This window comes from Ambystoma mexicanum, chromosome 11 (genome assembly GCF_040938575.1).
Source record: "Ambystoma mexicanum isolate Mex_15411 chromosome 11, UKY_AmexF1_1, whole genome shotgun sequence".
Taxonomy (NCBI): domain Eukaryota; kingdom Metazoa; phylum Chordata; class Amphibia; order Caudata; family Ambystomatidae; genus Ambystoma; species Ambystoma mexicanum.
In genome coordinates, this window is record NC_090934.1 from 157393352 (window position 1) to 157411547 (window position 18196).

The following is an 18196-nucleotide window of genomic DNA, read 5'->3' on the forward strand; positions in this document are numbered from 1 at the left end:
GCATGCATTTTCATACTTGGGTCATAAAGCCGGCGGGCTCCATAGGGATCCTTTGTAAACGATGCCTGCCAGGCGGTGTACACGAATGTATGCCGCCTTTTTCCCGTTCACATTTTGCATTACACCATGCAAATGACCAAAATGTGGGGGCGGGGAGCCGCCTACCTGTATGTGCTCCCTGCTGACAAATTACATTCTGGAGCAAAATGAGATCCTGTATCACTCCCCCAAGCTCTGTCTTCAGGGTGGACCAGCCTATGGGAGTTTTCCCGGTAGGCCTCTGCACCCTGGGCCTCTTTTGTGTGGTATTTCCACATTTTCCCATCAGAAAAGGGTTGGGCTTCCTGAAAATGTGCAATATTGGTCCACTTTGAAAATTCTTTCCAGGGCCCCTTTTAGTTCCCAGTCCACCCCTGTCCACCCCACACATAAATAAATAAATATTCTGTGAGGTTTTGTTGATGGTAAACACCTTCCAGTAAGTGAAGCAACTTTAGAACCAATACGTTGGAACTTGGATTGTAAAAACAGGCCGCCCTATTCCAGGTAATTCTTTTATCTCCTGCCAGAAAATAGGCTGCTTGTTGTGAAACATGTTCGCACAACCTTTTAGGCGGCTCCAGTAAGAGGTTGGGACAACCTGTCTGAGCAGATCCCATGGGTGCAAAAATGCCAAGCACAACAGGAAATCATGTTGCAATCACGCTCGACCTGCTCGCCAAGATACCAAAATACAGTGTCATCCTCCATAAACCCTAGGACAAACTCAAGCAAAGACATGGCAAAGTCTTGGAACACAATACATGACATATAGCGTGTCATGCCAGATTGCTCCGACTTCCAAGCACTATCATAATAGGTGGTATTATTGGATAAAGTGTTCATTCGTCCTGGGCGAGTACTTAAAAGTGCTTCGTGTAATTATAATACGATAATGATGTATATTTATTTATAATTTGAATAGTTCATGCAGCTCTATTCAGTCCACATTATGCACAGAATGTTATGTGAAAGTTACACAACACTCAGGAGACTGTCAGCATCTGTGCTGTGGCGGCTTCCAGAAGGGGTAGTTTAGCATTTGGTTGGGGTTGTTAAGGGGTTGGTGCGGTGCAGGAACGAATTGGAATTCATTGCAGTTACTAAATGTAGTCATTCAGTACAAGGCAACTTAAGACCCACATGTAGGCCGTACCTTTGACCCCTGGACTTCCATTCATCGCCTTCCTTCTTACTCAGGTTACTGGCGGCAACCATTATTGCACCATGCTTGCTGCTCACCCGTTGGCTACCCACGTACCATGTGCCGCGCTTGGCGGTTCATATGCCCTCTCCCAGTGAAAAGAGAAAGAAAGTTCCCTTTGACCCCCATTCATCCTTCCTTGGGAACCTGGCAGTGGCCACTAACACACCACGCTTGCTGATCACCAATAGGAATCCCGTGGACAATGTGGCCCAGCCTGCTGCAGTGTGACTGGGCCTCAAGGACACAGCTTGTCAGGCCATCCCTTTAAAACTGGACTTGGGTGTGGTAGAGAGCACGCAACTAAAACGGCTTCAGATTGAGCTTCAGCCATGACAGGGGGAAGAGTGCACTCAGGTATTGCTGCCCATTAGCCCCCAAAAAGGAGAGATTCCTTTAAATATACCACTCCCCACGAGTGGGCTGAATTGGGAAGTGGTACGCCGCTTCTATGGGACGCATTGGAGTCCTGTTCGCTAACCGGGAGGAGCAGCGATTTTGGTTCGCATTGATTCGGTGCCGGGAGCTGAGAGTGTGCCCGGCTTGGTGCAGTTTTCGTCAGGGCTGGCAGTTATCAGAGCAGTGAGTGGTGGAGGACACGCAGGAATCGTGGCTAGAGTGATGGGTTTGGTGCCACAAAGGGGACAGAGGGTGCCCCGTGCACTTGAGCGGAGCGAGCTGGGAACATATGGGCCAAGCCGTCTGGGCACGCAGCCTTGCTCCTGAACTGCTGTACTGGAGCGGATATTTCAGCACCAGCTTTCTGATCGACAGATCAAGCTGCATCTGGTCTCTGCTGTGCGGATCGGGTCAGCCCCATTTTTTTCTGCTTGGATGAGAATCTGAGGAGCCGCTTTGGGGGTGCTAGCCAATTGGCTGTAGGAGTGGAGGAGAGGTTCAAGTAGGCTCTGGGTGGGGCCTCTAATTGCCCTTGTACAGTTCCAACAATGGATCAATTGGACTAGCTCTAAACAGCTCTAAACATGGACATGGCCCTAGAGACCCCAAATTGTCTTAGTCAGGATGCTTTGGGCAACAACCTTGTATCTCAGAAGAAATACAATACTTCAGCAGTTTTATACAGTTCTTTCTTCAGCAATGAAAATGTGTCAGGGTAATTGGTTAACACCTCTTCACAGCACTTCATCAACCTCTACATGGTTTACCCCCATGCCAGGTCTAGCACTTCAATCACACCTGGTTTAGTCCAATGAAAGGCCTACGACTTCAATCACACCTGGTTTACTCCAATGAAAGGCCTACGACTTCAATCACACCTGGTTTACTCCCATATCAGGCCTACTACTTCAAAGGTCGCTGTTCAGGTTTATTTTTACCCTGCCCGAACAGTAATGTACAAACAACAAGGGCCTCCCTGGTTAAGAACAGCTTACAACAGCTTTGCAGTGCTCATTACTTTCCAACATCCGACTTTAAGCAGTTCTTCAGGGAAGGCACGATTCACATTGCTGCTCTTTAGTATTCATTTGTACTTTCCAAAACCTTTGAAAGTTATGCTCCTCTCCTTCTGGACAACCTTTTCCAGAAGGGCAGCATTCTTGCCACACCTGTTTCCCCACTGCTTTATTAACCAAACCTTGAACAGAATATGGTTTTATTCTGCTTCTTCCTTGACTTTGGCAATGTGGCTTATACCAGCTTTTGTTATGTATGTCTTCAAATATGGGCAATATGCCTTAAACCCACACGCTAAAGACACAGTCATTTGGTTTGGCAGTATGCTGTTTTCTCTGGTTTCTGATAGTACGGTATTCAAAATTGCCTTCAGTGTCAATTTCACATATACACAAGCATTTGTTTTCTAATCTGAAAACACCTGTATCGAGCATGCAAGCAGTCATGGAGCACTCCGGTGTCACTATCAGTTGGTGGACTCACTGGGTAAAGCGTGCTCGTCTGATTCCTTCGCTGCTCACAGGTACTTCGCTTCAGAGGTTCCTTGCAACACGGCAACCTGCTGATTTTGGTCTGCCTCCGCCCGTGCCACTTGTACCTGGAGCTTTCCTTGCTACGGAGGCTCTCTGGTGCTTGCCTGCCACCGGAGAGAGCCTTTGGGGGGAGAACGTTTTCCACACTTTTGCTTCATACTGCGCAGCCTCTGGAAAACCGGTCTTCAGAGGGCAAGCTTCCCTCTCTCATGCTTCCTGCTGCACAACCTCAGCGTTTAAGGCTTCTAGATGAAAGACCCTCAGGACTGGCTATTGCTCTCTGCTCAACAGTGGTCCCGGCTTCTTCTCTCTCCTCCAGTTTCTGCTGCTCACACTGCTCCCCCTGCTCACTAATGGCCTGCATATGAGGGGGCCTTTTATACCTTAGAGTCTCACTCAGGTGTGCGTCATTCCCATTAATATGCTGCACTTTGCAGTTTTGTTCCGCTTCAGCCCTCTTCTTCGTCCCAGTACTTCAGGGATTATGGGATTGAAGTCCCTATTGCAAACATTAGTTTTCCTAACTTCTTCTGTTTTGCAATAGGCAACCCTGGGGTTGAGGTATCAGGGGATGTTGAACAAGGGGTTTTCACATTTCAGCTGACCTGCTACCCCCCGCCATGTGATACTCCCTCAGAACACCACTGCCAGGGACGGGATCAGAAAACGTCTGCCTTTCCCTGGCCACATGAGAAGGGTACCAGACCAGGATTTCTGGGGCAATCATCACTGATTCATCACATACCCTTCCCCTAATGTCACTGTTTTTTTCAGCATCTATTGTGATTTAAGTTTATCAGTAAGAGGGGCAGAAAAGGAAGAGAAATGTGTAATGAATCTATGATAGTAACCAACAAGGCCCATAGTTCCTTTCAGTCTGAGATTGAATTAGTCAGTTCCCTACACAGAAAGCCAAATATGTTATGGCAGATCTAGCCAGATGACTTTTCCTTGGTTTTTGCCATGGGTCCAGCTTTCCTTAATGCCCAGATGACTTGATATAAATGTGACTTATGTTCAGGCCAGGTTTTACCAAAGATAATAATGTCATCAATATAAGGCATACATAATGATGAAAGATGTCTTAAAGCCTGGTCCATTCGTCTCCGAAAAGTAGCAGGTGCCCCATGAAACCCAAAAGTTAGCTCTGTGAATTGGAATAATCCAAGGGGTGTGGAAAACGCAGTCTTGGGCTTGTCCCCTGGATTGACTGGTACTTGCTAATATCCTTTAGTTAGGCCAATGGATGAAAGGTATACAGTATTCCCCATGCTGTCAATCAAATCATATATGCTAGGCATGGGGTAGCTGTCAAACTGTAATACTTCCTTAACCCTTATAAAATAGAAGCAGAACCTCCTGGAATTATCTGGTTTTAAAACAAATCCAATAGGAGAAGACCATGGACTTTGTGATGGTTCAATAATGTGTGCTTTTAACATAGCCTCTATTTATTTTTAGATCATTTGCTTTCTGCTCGCAGGGATTCAATAGGGTGTCTGGTGAACTACTTGTCCAGAGGGAGTGTTTATGTAATGATATACTCCTTGTACTCTTACAGGTTCAGTTCTAAAAACATCAGGCAATTGCTGTAAAAAGGTCTAATAGATCTTGTTTATGATGCTGAAATAAGTAAGTGGAGATTAACTGATTAGCATCACTCTCTTCAGATAATAAGCTTGGTAAAATGACTTAAGTATCTTTCAATGTGTCTTCCTTCCATTCTTCAAGTAGGTTGATGTGGTATATATGAGTTTACATTTTTCATTTGGGCTGAGAGACTTTATAATTATAAGGTCCCATTTGTTCTAAGATTTCATATGAACATGCCATTCAGAAAGCATCTTATTTTCAGATGATGGTAGTAGAACCAATACTTTTGGTCCTACTAAAACGAATGTCATTACTGCCTTCCTATTATAACATTCTTTCTGATGTTCCTGAGCCGGGCCATATTAGTATTTACTATATTCCTGATTGCAGTCATATGATCTTTTAGTTTTTGGGCTGTTAGGATAATGGAATAGTAGCCCTCTCCCTTTCTTCCCAGGTCTCATGTAACACGTCCAACACATCTCTGGGTTCTCTTCCATACACTGGCTCAAAGGTAGAAACTCCTGTAGATGACTGAAGAGTTTTTAGAATAGCAAATAGGGTACATGGTATCATGTTATCCCAATTATTTCTGTCTGCCTTTACTAATTTCTTTAAGATGTGTTTCAGAGTTTGGTTAACTCGTTCAACTAATCCATTGGTTTTGGAATGGTAAATAGAGGTTCACAGAGTTTTTATCTGAAGAATATCTTTTACCTTGGTCATGACTTTACTCATAAAAGTAGATCCTTGATCAGTCAGAATGTCTTTTGGGTATCCCGTTCGAGAAAGAATTGAAGTCAATGTTTCAAGATCTGTTGTGAAGTATTATTCCATAGGGGAAAGGTTTCGGGGTAATGGGTTGCATAGTCTAAAATGACCAATATATATTTATTACCTAGCTTTGATGTTTCTAAAGAACACACTATGTCCATCCCAATTCTAGAAAAGGGAACATCAATAATAGGTAAAGGTTGTAAAGGAGCAGGAGGGGGTATTTCAGTGCTAGTTTTCTGACACAAGGGACATGTTTTTACAAAATTCTTTATATCGGCATGCATTCTCCCTCCGGGAGCCCTTCTCCCTTCCACCAAGCAACCAGGAGCCACGTCACTGCAGAATTCACCCAGCAGACCCCATCCACTCTGCACGTCTTCATTGTGCTGCAGGTGAGCATGAAATGTGTGCTCTGTATGCCTGCATAAGCACTATTGCTAGACCTGACTTAGAGGCAAGGCGGGTGTAAGTAGCCTTGGGAGGACTAAGAATTAAATATGTGGGGATCAAGGCCCTATCTCCTGGGTGAATTCCCTCCCCTCTACTACATTATAAATCAAAACCTATTGATTGCTCAGTAGCTTTAGTGGGAGTGGAGGCTCTTTTGCTAAGTTTCTCTAATTTAAGGGTTCCCCAATTTGTGTCAATGGATTCTGATCCCACATCTGACACCATATGTGAGGGGTCAGAAATGTGAGGCGGACAACGTTTTGAAGGTTTTTCAAAAGATGCCATTTTATTAAATCAAAAAAGTAGGATAAAGGCCTGACTATCCCTGCCCTGATGAGGATTTACCTGCCTTAAATAAATGAAAGGAAACACTTTAGCAAAGGATCCTGGTCCCTCACACTTATACATACAGTAACTGAACAAGGTAATGCATGGCAGTTAAAGGCAACTTAATTATTACAGTTAAATTCATAATATGAAAACAGTCTCTCCCAATAATCTGGGTGAATTCCCCTTCCCCAGATTCAAGCAGGACTCTGTTCCACAGTTCCAAAAAGAAATAAGGAAATCATGGTTTGTAACAAAGTTCTAACATGGTTCTTTGTGATCCAACTCGGCAACAAAAAGTTCCAACACTCTTTTGGTTCAACAACGGTTCTGCATCTTCCTCTTGCAATAGTAAGGGTCAAAGTAATCTTCTTCACATAAAAAAGAATATTTCCTTAGTTCATCAGTATTAGCATAACTTGTCTATGTCAGGATGCTTTTGGCAACAAGCTCGCATTTCTGAAGATATACAACACTTCTGCAGCAGTGCTATACCGTTCTTGCTTCAGCAATGAAAGTGTGTCAGGATAACACCACTTCACAGCACTTCATCAACTTCTATCTGGTTTACTTCTATGCCAGGCTTACCACGTCAATCACACCTGGTGTTCTCCCATGCAAGGCCTACTACTTCAATGGCAACTGGTTTACTCCCATGCCAGGCCTACTACTTCAATCGCAACTGGTTTACTCGCATGCTAGGTCTACTACTTCAAAGGTCGTTGTTCGAGTATACACTTCCCTGCCTGAAGAGTAATTCAAAAACAAGTGCCTCTGTGGTTAAGATCAGCTTACAACAGCTTTGCAGTGTTCATTACTTTCCAACATCAAGCTTTAAGCAATTGTTCAGGGAAGGCAAGATTCACATTTGTGTTCTTTAGTATTCTTTTGTACTTTCCAAAACCTCTGCAAGTTGTGCTCCTCTCCGTCTGAACAACCTTTTCTAGAAGGGCAGCCTTCTTGCCACTCTTGTTTCCCCACTGCTTTATTAAGCAAACACTGAAAAAGGATATGGTTTTATTTTGCCTCTTCCTTGGCTTTGGCAATGTGGGTTAATACCAGCTTTTGTCATGTACTTCTTCAAATATGGTGAATAAGCCTTACAACCTTTGGAACTTTCATTTGTCCCCTCCTGACTTTGGCTATATCTGTGGGTTGTTAGTTGCATTGCTTTTATTTTCTTTTGGCTTGGGTAATGGTTATCTGCATTAGGTTCTAGAATGAGCCCCATCTTGCTGATGGTTTCAAAATAAACTTGCATACTTAAAGACGCAGGGCCTCATCACGAGTTTGGCGGTAGCCCTTAAATGTGGCAGTAACAATGTTACCGCTGCATTTAAGGGTCTGACAAAATATGAGTCTGGTAGTACTTACCCCCAGCTCCAAGCTGGAGGTAAATGCGCTGACTGAAAGTCCATTTTGGGGCGCAATTAGCGGAGTGCTATTAGCGCGCGCTAATTAAGCTGAAAATTCCCCATTGGGTCCAATGGGCCAAGTGGGGAATGGGGAATTCCGGTTACCGCCAACCCGTGATCTGGCGATAATACCGCCGACAGGTTGGGTGGTAATGCAAATAAAGCTGGGTGGTATCCCGTTTGGGATACCACCCAACTCATGATGACGCCCACAGTCATTTGGTTTGGCATAACACTGTTTTCTCTGGTTTCTGATAGTTTGGTTTTCAAAATTGCTTTCATTGTTAATTTCAAACATACGTGATCGTTATCTAATCTGAAAACATCTGTATCGAACACCCATGTGGTCACAGAGTGCACAGGTGTCACTCTCAGTTGGTGAACTCACCGGCTTAGGTGTGCGTGTGACACCTCTGATTCCCTCACTGCTCACAGGTACTTTGCTTCAGCTGCTCCTTGAAAACAGGCAACTTGCAGATTTTGGTCTGACTCTTCCCGTGAAATTTGTGCACAGAGCTTTCCTTGCTCCGGAGGCTCTCTGACGCTCACCTGACACTGGAGAAAGCCTTATGGGGAAGAAAGCTTTCGACACTTTCGCTTCCCGCTGTGCAGCCTCTGCAATTAATGCTTCTGGAGGCAAAGACCCTCTCAGACCGGCTACTGTTCTCTGCTCAACAGTTATCCCAGTGACAGTAAGGCAGGTGGGAGCCAGGCCAAGAAGAGGAGAGAAAACACATCCCGTGGTTGTGATAAATGGTGTTGGGGTGTCAATGTTGATGAACACAGGCTCTGACTATACCATTTTGGAAAGCGGAGTATGTGAAGAACATTTTAAGTGCACCAAACTCAAGCAGCCTACTGTAAGAGCTAATGCCTATGGGGGCTCTCAAATTGAAATAACTGGAGTATTTGAGGCAATATTGGAGTTCAAGGGAAAGGTACATCACAAATACATCACTGGTAACACAGATACAAAGCACATCCTCATCTTGCCAGCAGTCTTCTCAAAAGCTCCCAAAACAGGCCAGGCAGCGAGATTCTTAGCATCAACAGGCCTTGAACGATGTGTCTATCTCCCAGTGAAGCTTTCTGCCTTTCTTCCTCATTTGGCTCTCTTCAATTTAAGCCATTCGCAAAAGTGTGCTGGCATTTTCCAGAACATTCTGGCTTTTTCTAAGTCTCTACCTGTTGCCAGTTTCCATGGGCCCTCGGGCGGTGTGATCCATGGTAACCTCAAGCGGCAAAGCATTTCCCTTTCTCAAGAAAGCAGTCAAAACAGCTACATAGCTTTTCTTCGGCTTTAGCAAATTCCACAACAATGTTATAAAGTACCAGCCGGCACCTGGCTCATTCTAACTGCTTATGCGCATATCTTCTTTCCGAGGTGTCCTTGGAGCAATGCAGAATAACATAAGCAATATACAGCACTGGAAACATGTTTACCAGCGAAGTAATATGAAAAGAGTTTGCATCAAGTGCAGCTTCCACTGAGGCCTGGAGCAAATGTCCATTATGATTCTGGGTGCACCCAGAATGCACTTGCACTCAGGCGCCATGTCTCAGTCAAAAGCATTACACCAGGTGAGGTTTCATCTAGATTGTAGGGATCTTACGACATTTGTAATGCCAGAAGGGACCTATCGATGTAGAAGGATGCTGTTGGATTGGTGTCTGCAGCAGCGTTTTTCCGGAGGATATTGCATCAGTTGCTGATGGGAATGGAAGGCATAACATACTTCCAAGATGACATTTTGGTTATGGGAAAGGATGGTCAGTAAGTGTTCGATATTTATTATTTATTCATTTATATATTTATATAGCGCTGGAGCGCACAGGCATCAGAGCGCTACAAACAAAACATAACCACAAACAAAAATGGGATCATGATAAAAGTATTCTAAACAAGAAATAAAAACCTAAATCTAATTACCTATAAGATTTAGGTTCGAGGAGCTTCTGGACAAATATCGACAGATACTGAGAGAAAGAATGGTAAATTGCTAGTCCCACATCCTACGAACACTGTCTTTATTTTCTTGGGTGCACTAGTCATTTATCTTGAGTCTACACAAGATCTTCAGGTCAGAGCGTCTGACCACTCATGGCTAAGTTCTTTGCAGAAGCTATGCCATTACTTTGTTCTGCAGGGCTACTCTTGGTTTATTGCTGCAAGGCTTCTCGATATGTGTAATAATACAATTCCCCTGGTCCATTGCAACACATTCCTAGTGGTATTCTCTATGGGCACCGGCTTGAAAGATTTTCTGATTCACAGTTTTCTGGGCATAGCCTGGAGTATATGTATTTTCGTCGGGTTTTGGACCCATTTGATGTTGGGTATATCTTTAATTCCAACATCCAAACATGGGGCGTTAGGCACTAGCATTCGCTTGCTTACTTCAGAGGGTAAAACAGGTGACATGGCAATAGGAGGAGACACTGTATCAGTGACCATATTATCAGGGTCATTTAGTATAGATTGTGAATACAGGTTATTCCTAGTTGACCATCTGTCTGGCAGCAACTATCCACTTCATTCATATGTCAAGGTTCCCCAAACAGCAGTAGAAAATCTGTTTGACGAGATGAATCCATTTTGAATCCTTATCTGGGCAGACTCGACACCCGACCCACCTAGAAGAATCTGGAGGCACAACGCATGTGCCTCCTGTGGCGAATAGTTGGAGCATAGGCAGTTGCTGCTGCCAAATGTTTTCATCACAGCCGCAAGAACCGACAGAAGAAGCCAAGTACCTTAGCGGGCACCCTAAGAACAAAGCACCACCAATTGCAGCAGACTAAGTATAATACACCTCTCCACTGGCTTCAGGCATGGTTATGCACACACATTAGTATACAGCAAGGACTACGATAAAATGTGGTCATGCTGTTCAGATACATTCTCCACCTACTCACGACAGATTATGCCTCAACACCTCTGAAAGCAGAGTGCAGCGCAGACCTATGACAAATTCGGGCATGCTAAACACATTGCATTGCATGACCACATGGGTTGCTTCTCCACTGGAACCTGGCCAGCCCTTCTAAGCCTGTTTTGGCCAAATGCACACAGGCATCCTAATCATACTCCATGTCCCCCAACACTCTGGGCTTCGGTCCTCCAAGGGCGTTCCACGCAACAGCGCATTGAGAATACAATTATGGTAGATTGGTGCTATACAAATGACAAGTAGCATACAATACGATACAATACAATATGAGGGAACATGACCAGAGGCTTTGCAGGGTGCTTGTGTTGTTGATAGAGGCTGGAATGACACTGCAGTGGGAGAAGTGAAAGTTTAGAAAGAGCTTGACTGAATATTTGGGACACAAACTTAGCAAGAAAGGGCTAGAACCGAGAGAGGAGTTAGTAAAAGCATTTGTGGATGTGGAAGCACCATCTAACAGACAGGTCATGTCTGTCTTGGGGCTGGTTGAATACTGTGCCATGTTCGTGGCACATTGTGTGGGTAAATGTGCTACTATTCAGGGTTTCTGCAGAAAGGGCTCTCCACTTGTCTGGTGTGAGAAGTGTCAGGGAGAATTTCAAGATGTAAAAAGAGCAATTGCCTGTGTGCCAGTGTTGGTGAACTTTGATACAGAGTGCGACACAATTGTTATGACTGATGCCTGTGATAAGGGTCCAGGTGCAGTGCTTATGCAACTGCATGCAGGTGTGGAAAGATTTGTGTTTGCGTCCAGAGCTCTGAGGGGAGCAGAAAGAACATACTCTGCAATTGAAACAGAGGCATTGAGCGCAAGATGGGCCATTAAGAAAAGTAAAATATTCCTTTGGGAAGGACGTTTGTTGTGTGTACTGACCAGGAGGACAGTTACATGGGTGACGTCCTTACAAGGGCATGGACTTGTGGTGGAACATGTATCTGGAAAAGACAACATGGTTGCAGACTACCTTTCGAGAGTTACTCAGGTGGATGATAAGAATGAGAACCTAGAGGTGTCTCGGGCCTGGTCCTGGACTAGTTTGGGTCATTCCTTTCTGGCCGTTCTCAGTCTCTTTCTCGCTCCCCTTTTTTCTCTGCTGCTAGACCCCTCAAGTGTGGTGTACCCCAAGGCTCTGCTCTTTCCTCTCTTCTCTTCCATATGTATATTCAGCCACTTGTTAAACTGATTCACTCTTTTGGGTTTCAGTGTTTGCTGCTTCATGATATGATATGATCGTTTATTTATATAGCGCCTATACATAATGTGTTTCAAAGCGCTTCAAGGCAAGGGAGGGAACAAGGGAAAATAGAATGACATTCTTACAGGCAATGAACAGTAAGGTTGTGAAATTAACTATCAGCCTGACGACAATTCAGATAGTGCAAGCGCTAAGACATGGATAAGGAAGGCAGGGGGAGAGTGTGAAGGAAATGGACACAGACAGGCAACTACCATACTAGGCCTGATGATATTTCTGGTAGAGCCGGAGAAAAACAAACAGTGAGGGAGAGGGGCGCAGAAAGGGATGGGAGGAACAAAACAAGCGACTATCGTGCTAGTCCTGATGACATTTCAGATAGTGCTGGGGGATGGGGGAAAGTAAGAGGAGGGAGGAGGAGACAGCTATCATACTATGTCCAGGGACAATTCTGATAGAGTAAGTGCATAGAATAAAGTAAGGGGAGGAGGGGAGGAGATAGGAAAAGGGGGAAAGGGAGAGGAGGCGAGAACAGAGTAAGCAGTCAAAAAGAGTGGAGAAGCAAGAGGGGAGAGTGAATACAATTGCAGAAGTCAGTAGTAACACATAATGTTGCAAGCCAGGATACAAGATGAAGATGGGAACAGCATGATTCAGGGCCACCATGAGTACAAGATGCAAAGGAAGTACAGCATGAGAGTTGAGAAACAGTGACACACTGTGAATCAGTGAAGTCCATAAAAGTCAAATCCAGCATTAGCCACAAGATGCTGATGGTGGAAACAGAATGTTTCAGGACAGTCTCCTGCAGAAGTAGGCTGGTGGTGGGGGGGAGCATGGTAGAAGAATAAAGCCAAACAGACAACACCTGTGTGCGAGAAGGGTTGGGGGCACAAAGGAACTTCACATGGACCAGAGGGTGTGGGGATGACCTGTGGTGTAATATTGGATATATGATATGATATGGCATATATAACGCGCCTATGCACAAGTGCTTCAAGGTGCGACAAGGCAAGGGGGGAATCAGAGGGAGGAAGGACAACGATCCTACTAGGCCACGTGTCATTCAGATCGCACAAGTGCATGGGAAGAGGGCAGGGACAGTGCAGTACAAGATCATAACAATAAGTAACGACCAACATGTGGAAAGTGCATGGGTAAGTGCGGACATCAGGTGTCAGGAGATGGTAAGGGGACTTTGGGGATGCAGAAACAGTCCCCAAGTGCGGTGGTTGCCAGGTGGGCAGTGCAGGTGTGAGACACTGGTGGGGTAGGAACCTGGGCTCGAGATCAGAGGGTCTCCAGTTAGCCAGTGCAGCAAAGAGAAAGGTTTTGAGGGCTTCCGGACCCGGAGATGGTTCTCCTCAAGTGTAAGGGAGGCAGGGAGGCTGCTCCAGAGGCAGGCACCAGCGGAAGAAAGAGATCTACCACCAACTCGTTGCTTGGAGAAGCAACTGACCTCGAGGGAGTTGGAGGCGGATGAGCGAAGAGCTTGAGAAGGAAGATATTTAGGAAGAGAGAGTTGAAGTTATTGAGGCCCCAGGCCCCAAAAGGCCTTGTGGACGATGCAGAGGGTTTTGAACTTAATCCTCGCAGCCACTGGGAGCCAGTGCAGAGATTTCATTCCTGGAGAGATACGATCCCTGGGCCTGAGGCCAAGGACAAGTCTCGCAGTCCTGTTCTGGATAAGTTGCAGAGGGCGGAGATTAGAAGCAGGCAGATTTAGAAAGAAGCAGTTGCAATAGTCCAGCCTAGAGAGAACCAGATGTCTGGAGACAGTGAGCTTCTGGGGGAAGGAGAGGAAAGGAAGAATACCTTTGAGGAGGTGCATCTGGTAGTGTGACTTCTTAGAGACGTCAGAGATGTGAGGAGAGAAGCAGAGTGTGGAGTTGAAGATTACCCCCGAGGTTTTTAGCCTTGCAGGTGGGAGCAGGAAGAGGGCCAAGAGAGGCCGGCCAGAGACCTACAGGGAAGTAGGGAGTGGGTGTACCGATGAGGTGAATCTCAGTCTTACTGGCATTAAGGCAGAGGTCATTGGCGGCACACCGCTCCTGGATAGCAGACAGTCAGAGATGAGGGAAGGAGAGGAGGAGGCGGAGGGTAGCCTGAAAATGAGCTGGGTGTCATCTGCATAGCACTGAAAGTTGGGACAGAGAGTGGCGATGCAGTCGGCAAGAGGTGCCAGGTATTGGTTGAACAGCCAGGGGAGTTGGGAAGACTCCAGTGGCGAAGGAGTGATTGCAGAAATCAGCCAGGGCAGGAGCCAGGGGGTCCTTGACAGTTTTGGAGGAACAGGGATGAACCTGTTCTGACAAGACTTTCATAGATTGGACTTGTCTAGAAACCTTGTCAGCGGAGAACAGGGGAAAGGCAGAGAAGGAGGGAAGAGAGGTGGCTGCAGAAGGGCCAGAGGAAAATCAGGGATTAGGGGGTGGGAGGGGATAGGAAGAGAGTGAGGACAGGATATCCTGAGTTCTAGAGATGAAGTGAGAAGCCAGTGCCATGCAGAGGGCCTGGGAAGGGACAGAAGGGCGAACTAGGAGGGATTGGAAAGGCAGATCAGAAAAGATTGTATTGGGTGGAGTGAAAGAAATGCGATAGCAAACTTGGTTAGAGAATTGACAAGTTTCCCAGTCTATGCTTCAAAGTCATCCATTTATTCCGCAGCAAGGGAGCGATGTCTTATTTCAGCTGTTCACAGACTAGACCACAGAAATTGGGGAAGATTACTCTGCGGACATACCGCAATTCAACTCCATTATTTGATTTTGTCCATTCATTTATTTGAGGAATTCTAGCATCTTGTTTATCCTGGGTCTTGGTTTGGCTGGAAAAAGGATTTTTGGGCATTTGTGATAGCGACATGTCCTTGTTCGTGGATGAAAGAATGATATTGTGTATTACTGTTCTGAGACATCTCGTTTTTGCTTGATGCTCCTTGTGTTTTTTTCATTTGCAGTATGCCTTTCCTAATTTCAGGTTTTTGGGGCCATCATTTCAACTGTGCTGGCTGAGTTTAACCTAGTATGTGCTTGCTCCTCCTTTTTCCCTTATTCACTTAGCTGACAAGAGGGTTCATTCCAACAGTCTAAACCTTTCGTAGCCTAGAGAGAGAAAAAAGCTCTGGCTTGGAAAGTGGTCTACCTTTGTCTTAATTATATATTTTGTGTGTTCCAAATGTTCATTCTCATAAGATTCAGATGGTATGCTGATCACATAAGGTGGTCAGATAATTAGGCTTGCCCTGAGATTGCATGTTCAATGCAGGGCAGGTCAGGGCAGTATGCCAGTCTATTCATTACAAACCGCACATTCTCTTCAAGGTCTTACCTCATCTCTACCCTCTCCACTTCGTCCCTTGGTTGTGTCCTCGTTAACATCTGGATCCTTGGTTTAATTCAATTCACTTTTTCTCGCTCAACCAGCTTTTCTTTTCCAGAGATTGCAAATCCTCCAAAACTCAGTGGCCTGCCTGGCCATTGGGCCAGCCCGTTACGAGTCTGCCTCACCTATTTTGAACACGCTGCATTGGTTGCCTGTGGCCAAGTGGGCCAAGTTCAAGGCCCTCTGCATAGTCCATCTGGCTTTTTCTGGAACAGGGCCTGAATATTTGCAAGGCAATTTTGGTCAATATGTCCCTCTCTGACCTTTGCACTCTTCCACATCCTTGCTGATCGTTGGCCCCCGGTTTGAATATTCTCATGTGGGTGTTCATTCTTTTTTCTGTAGCTGTGGCTCACTTATGGAGCTCACCCCACTGTTCCTCCATGAAATTGTCAACTATCTTTCTGTTCACAACTTGAGCCTGTTTGCGGTCTCTTTGAGGGATCCTTGTACAGTTTCTACCTCTTAAGAGCCATGATGCCCTATATGGTGTAGGTGCTCTTTAAAAATGTAGGTAACATAACATAACATAACATAACATTGTGAGGTGGAGGATCAGGTGTTTGTGGTGCACAAAGCTACTGTTGGCACAAAACAGTGGCTGGATGGCACTGCCGAGGACAGTAAACTCAGGTTTGTCAAGGAACATGCGGAAACAGGTTGGAGGAATTGGACAGAATCGGAGGGATAAGGAGGATTTCACAAGGTGAGGGATGAACTGAGCGTAGAAGGGGCACTGTTGTGCAAAGTTGGCCGTGTTGTTCCACCTGTTGGGGTGAGGAACAGACTCGTAGAGGGAGGTCATGAAGGCCATTTGGGAATAACTAAGGCGACAGGGATACTTAGAGTGGATTATTGGTGGTTCAGGCTGGATGCACAGGTCGAGAAAATGGTAAAAGAATGTGCACTTTGAGTGTAGGCTGATAAAATGCTGAGGAGCTGTGTTCAGCCGCTTAGGCCATTGGAATGGCCCACCATGCCATGGGAACATGTTGCTTTAGACATGTTGGGGCCCTTTAATGGTGAAAGGGAAGGACAGAATATGTTATTGTATTGATGGACCTATACTCCAAGGGTAGAGGTGAAAGTAGTTCTTGAGGCAGCCACAAAAGCAATTATACGGTTCCTGGATGGTGTGTTCCATAGGAAGGGATACCCAAGGAAATTGTTAACTGATAACAGGGTGCAATTCACTTCGATGATGATGGAGACATTTTTAGAAGCGGTTGGTATAGCGAACCACGAGACATTGCTGTACCATCCTAACACTAATAAGGCAGTGGAAAGGTTTAACCACACACTGATGCAAGGTATCAGGATGGCCTTGGGGGTAGGAGTAAAGTGGGAGGAATTGGTAAAAAAGAGAGTATCTGCTAACAGTCTAGCACCACGTCCTATCACTGGCCTGATGCCATTCGAGGTACTGAGAAGGAGGAAATCATTGTGAGGAGTCAGAAATGTGAGACAGACAAGAAGATAGAGTTTTCTCACAAGTAGCCATTTTATTAAATAATAAGGATGAGATAAACACCTCGCTCCATACCTGTCAAACTAAGACTAAAGGAAAACGCTCTAATATCAAAAGGTATCTGTCTCTCACACTTGTACATACAAGGAAATTATGCAGGTATCATATGGCCATTCAAACAATAAAATAACAGTTATATTCTAAGATAAATTTTGTAACCATGGTCTGATCCCCTTGCCCAGAAGTAATTCAGGGTTTTCTATACCAAAGTTCAAATCAAGAAAGTCCTTTTCAATAGCCAAGTTCTGCTCCAAATTTAACACAAATGTTCTTTTCACTCCAAAAGTCTTTCACTTGCCACTTGGATTGTCTTATTGCTAAACATGAATTATCACTCTTAAAAATGATTGTCAAAGTTTCAACAAGCTCTGGCTTGCTAAACCAAAAAAGACTTTGTCTTCCCACTTCCAGTCAGTATTCAATGTAACTTCTCTTCTTTGAAAAACAACCACTTTTACATTTCTTCTTCATAAACAATAGCGTTTTGTCAGGATGATTTTAGCACAGTTCATCATAACAGATTATTGGCCATGCCACATTCCTTCCACCACAAACTTTAACCACACTGCAGCACTTTAATGATCTTCTTCCTGGTCCATTCACCTGCCAAGACTAACCACTAAAAGTCCCTTTCCTGCGGTACTCGCATGCCAGGATAAAACTCCTACCACTAATATAAGTACCCTGTGGTGTGGCTTGCTTCAAACTTTAGAAAAGTCTTTGACTTTCAACAACAGCATTGGGGTTCACAACCTCTTCCATAAGGGTACAATGCACATTGATGATGTTTGTTCCACTGATTTGTTTGACACATGCAATGCAGCTTATATTCCTCTCCCCCTGATGATTTTTTCAAGGAGGTCTTTCCTGCCACCCTTTGATTCCTACTACAACATAATGTATCTGTTGGTAATGTTTCTTTCTAAAATGTCCCTTTCGAGGAAAGTTGTTTCCCCTTTTGTTTATAATTGCCTTTCTTTGGCTTAGGTAATGCTAGGTATCGTTTTCCCTTTTGGGTAATCTCCCTTTGTGTAGATTGCGTTCGGTTCATTTGAATATTTTCCCTGCTTTACTTTGGCAATGTGTGTTACAATGTTTCTCCACTCTGTCTCTCTCAATAATCGCATTACACCAACAATGTGTTAATTCATTAGTCCAGTATTCAAACAGGTTACTTTGTGTCAGTGGTCTATTGTGGAGCGCCCCGGGGTTACCTATCAAAAATTAGGAAAGTGCTTGATGATGCTGTGGTGATGGAGGATGGAAGGATGTTGGATAAATCGAGAGTTGCAAAATGACTGCAATGAGGACTTTGATCTCCCATAGAGCAGTGAGATTAAGACCAATTAAATATTGCTGTGCCTAATCTGTTGTTTGAGGGGG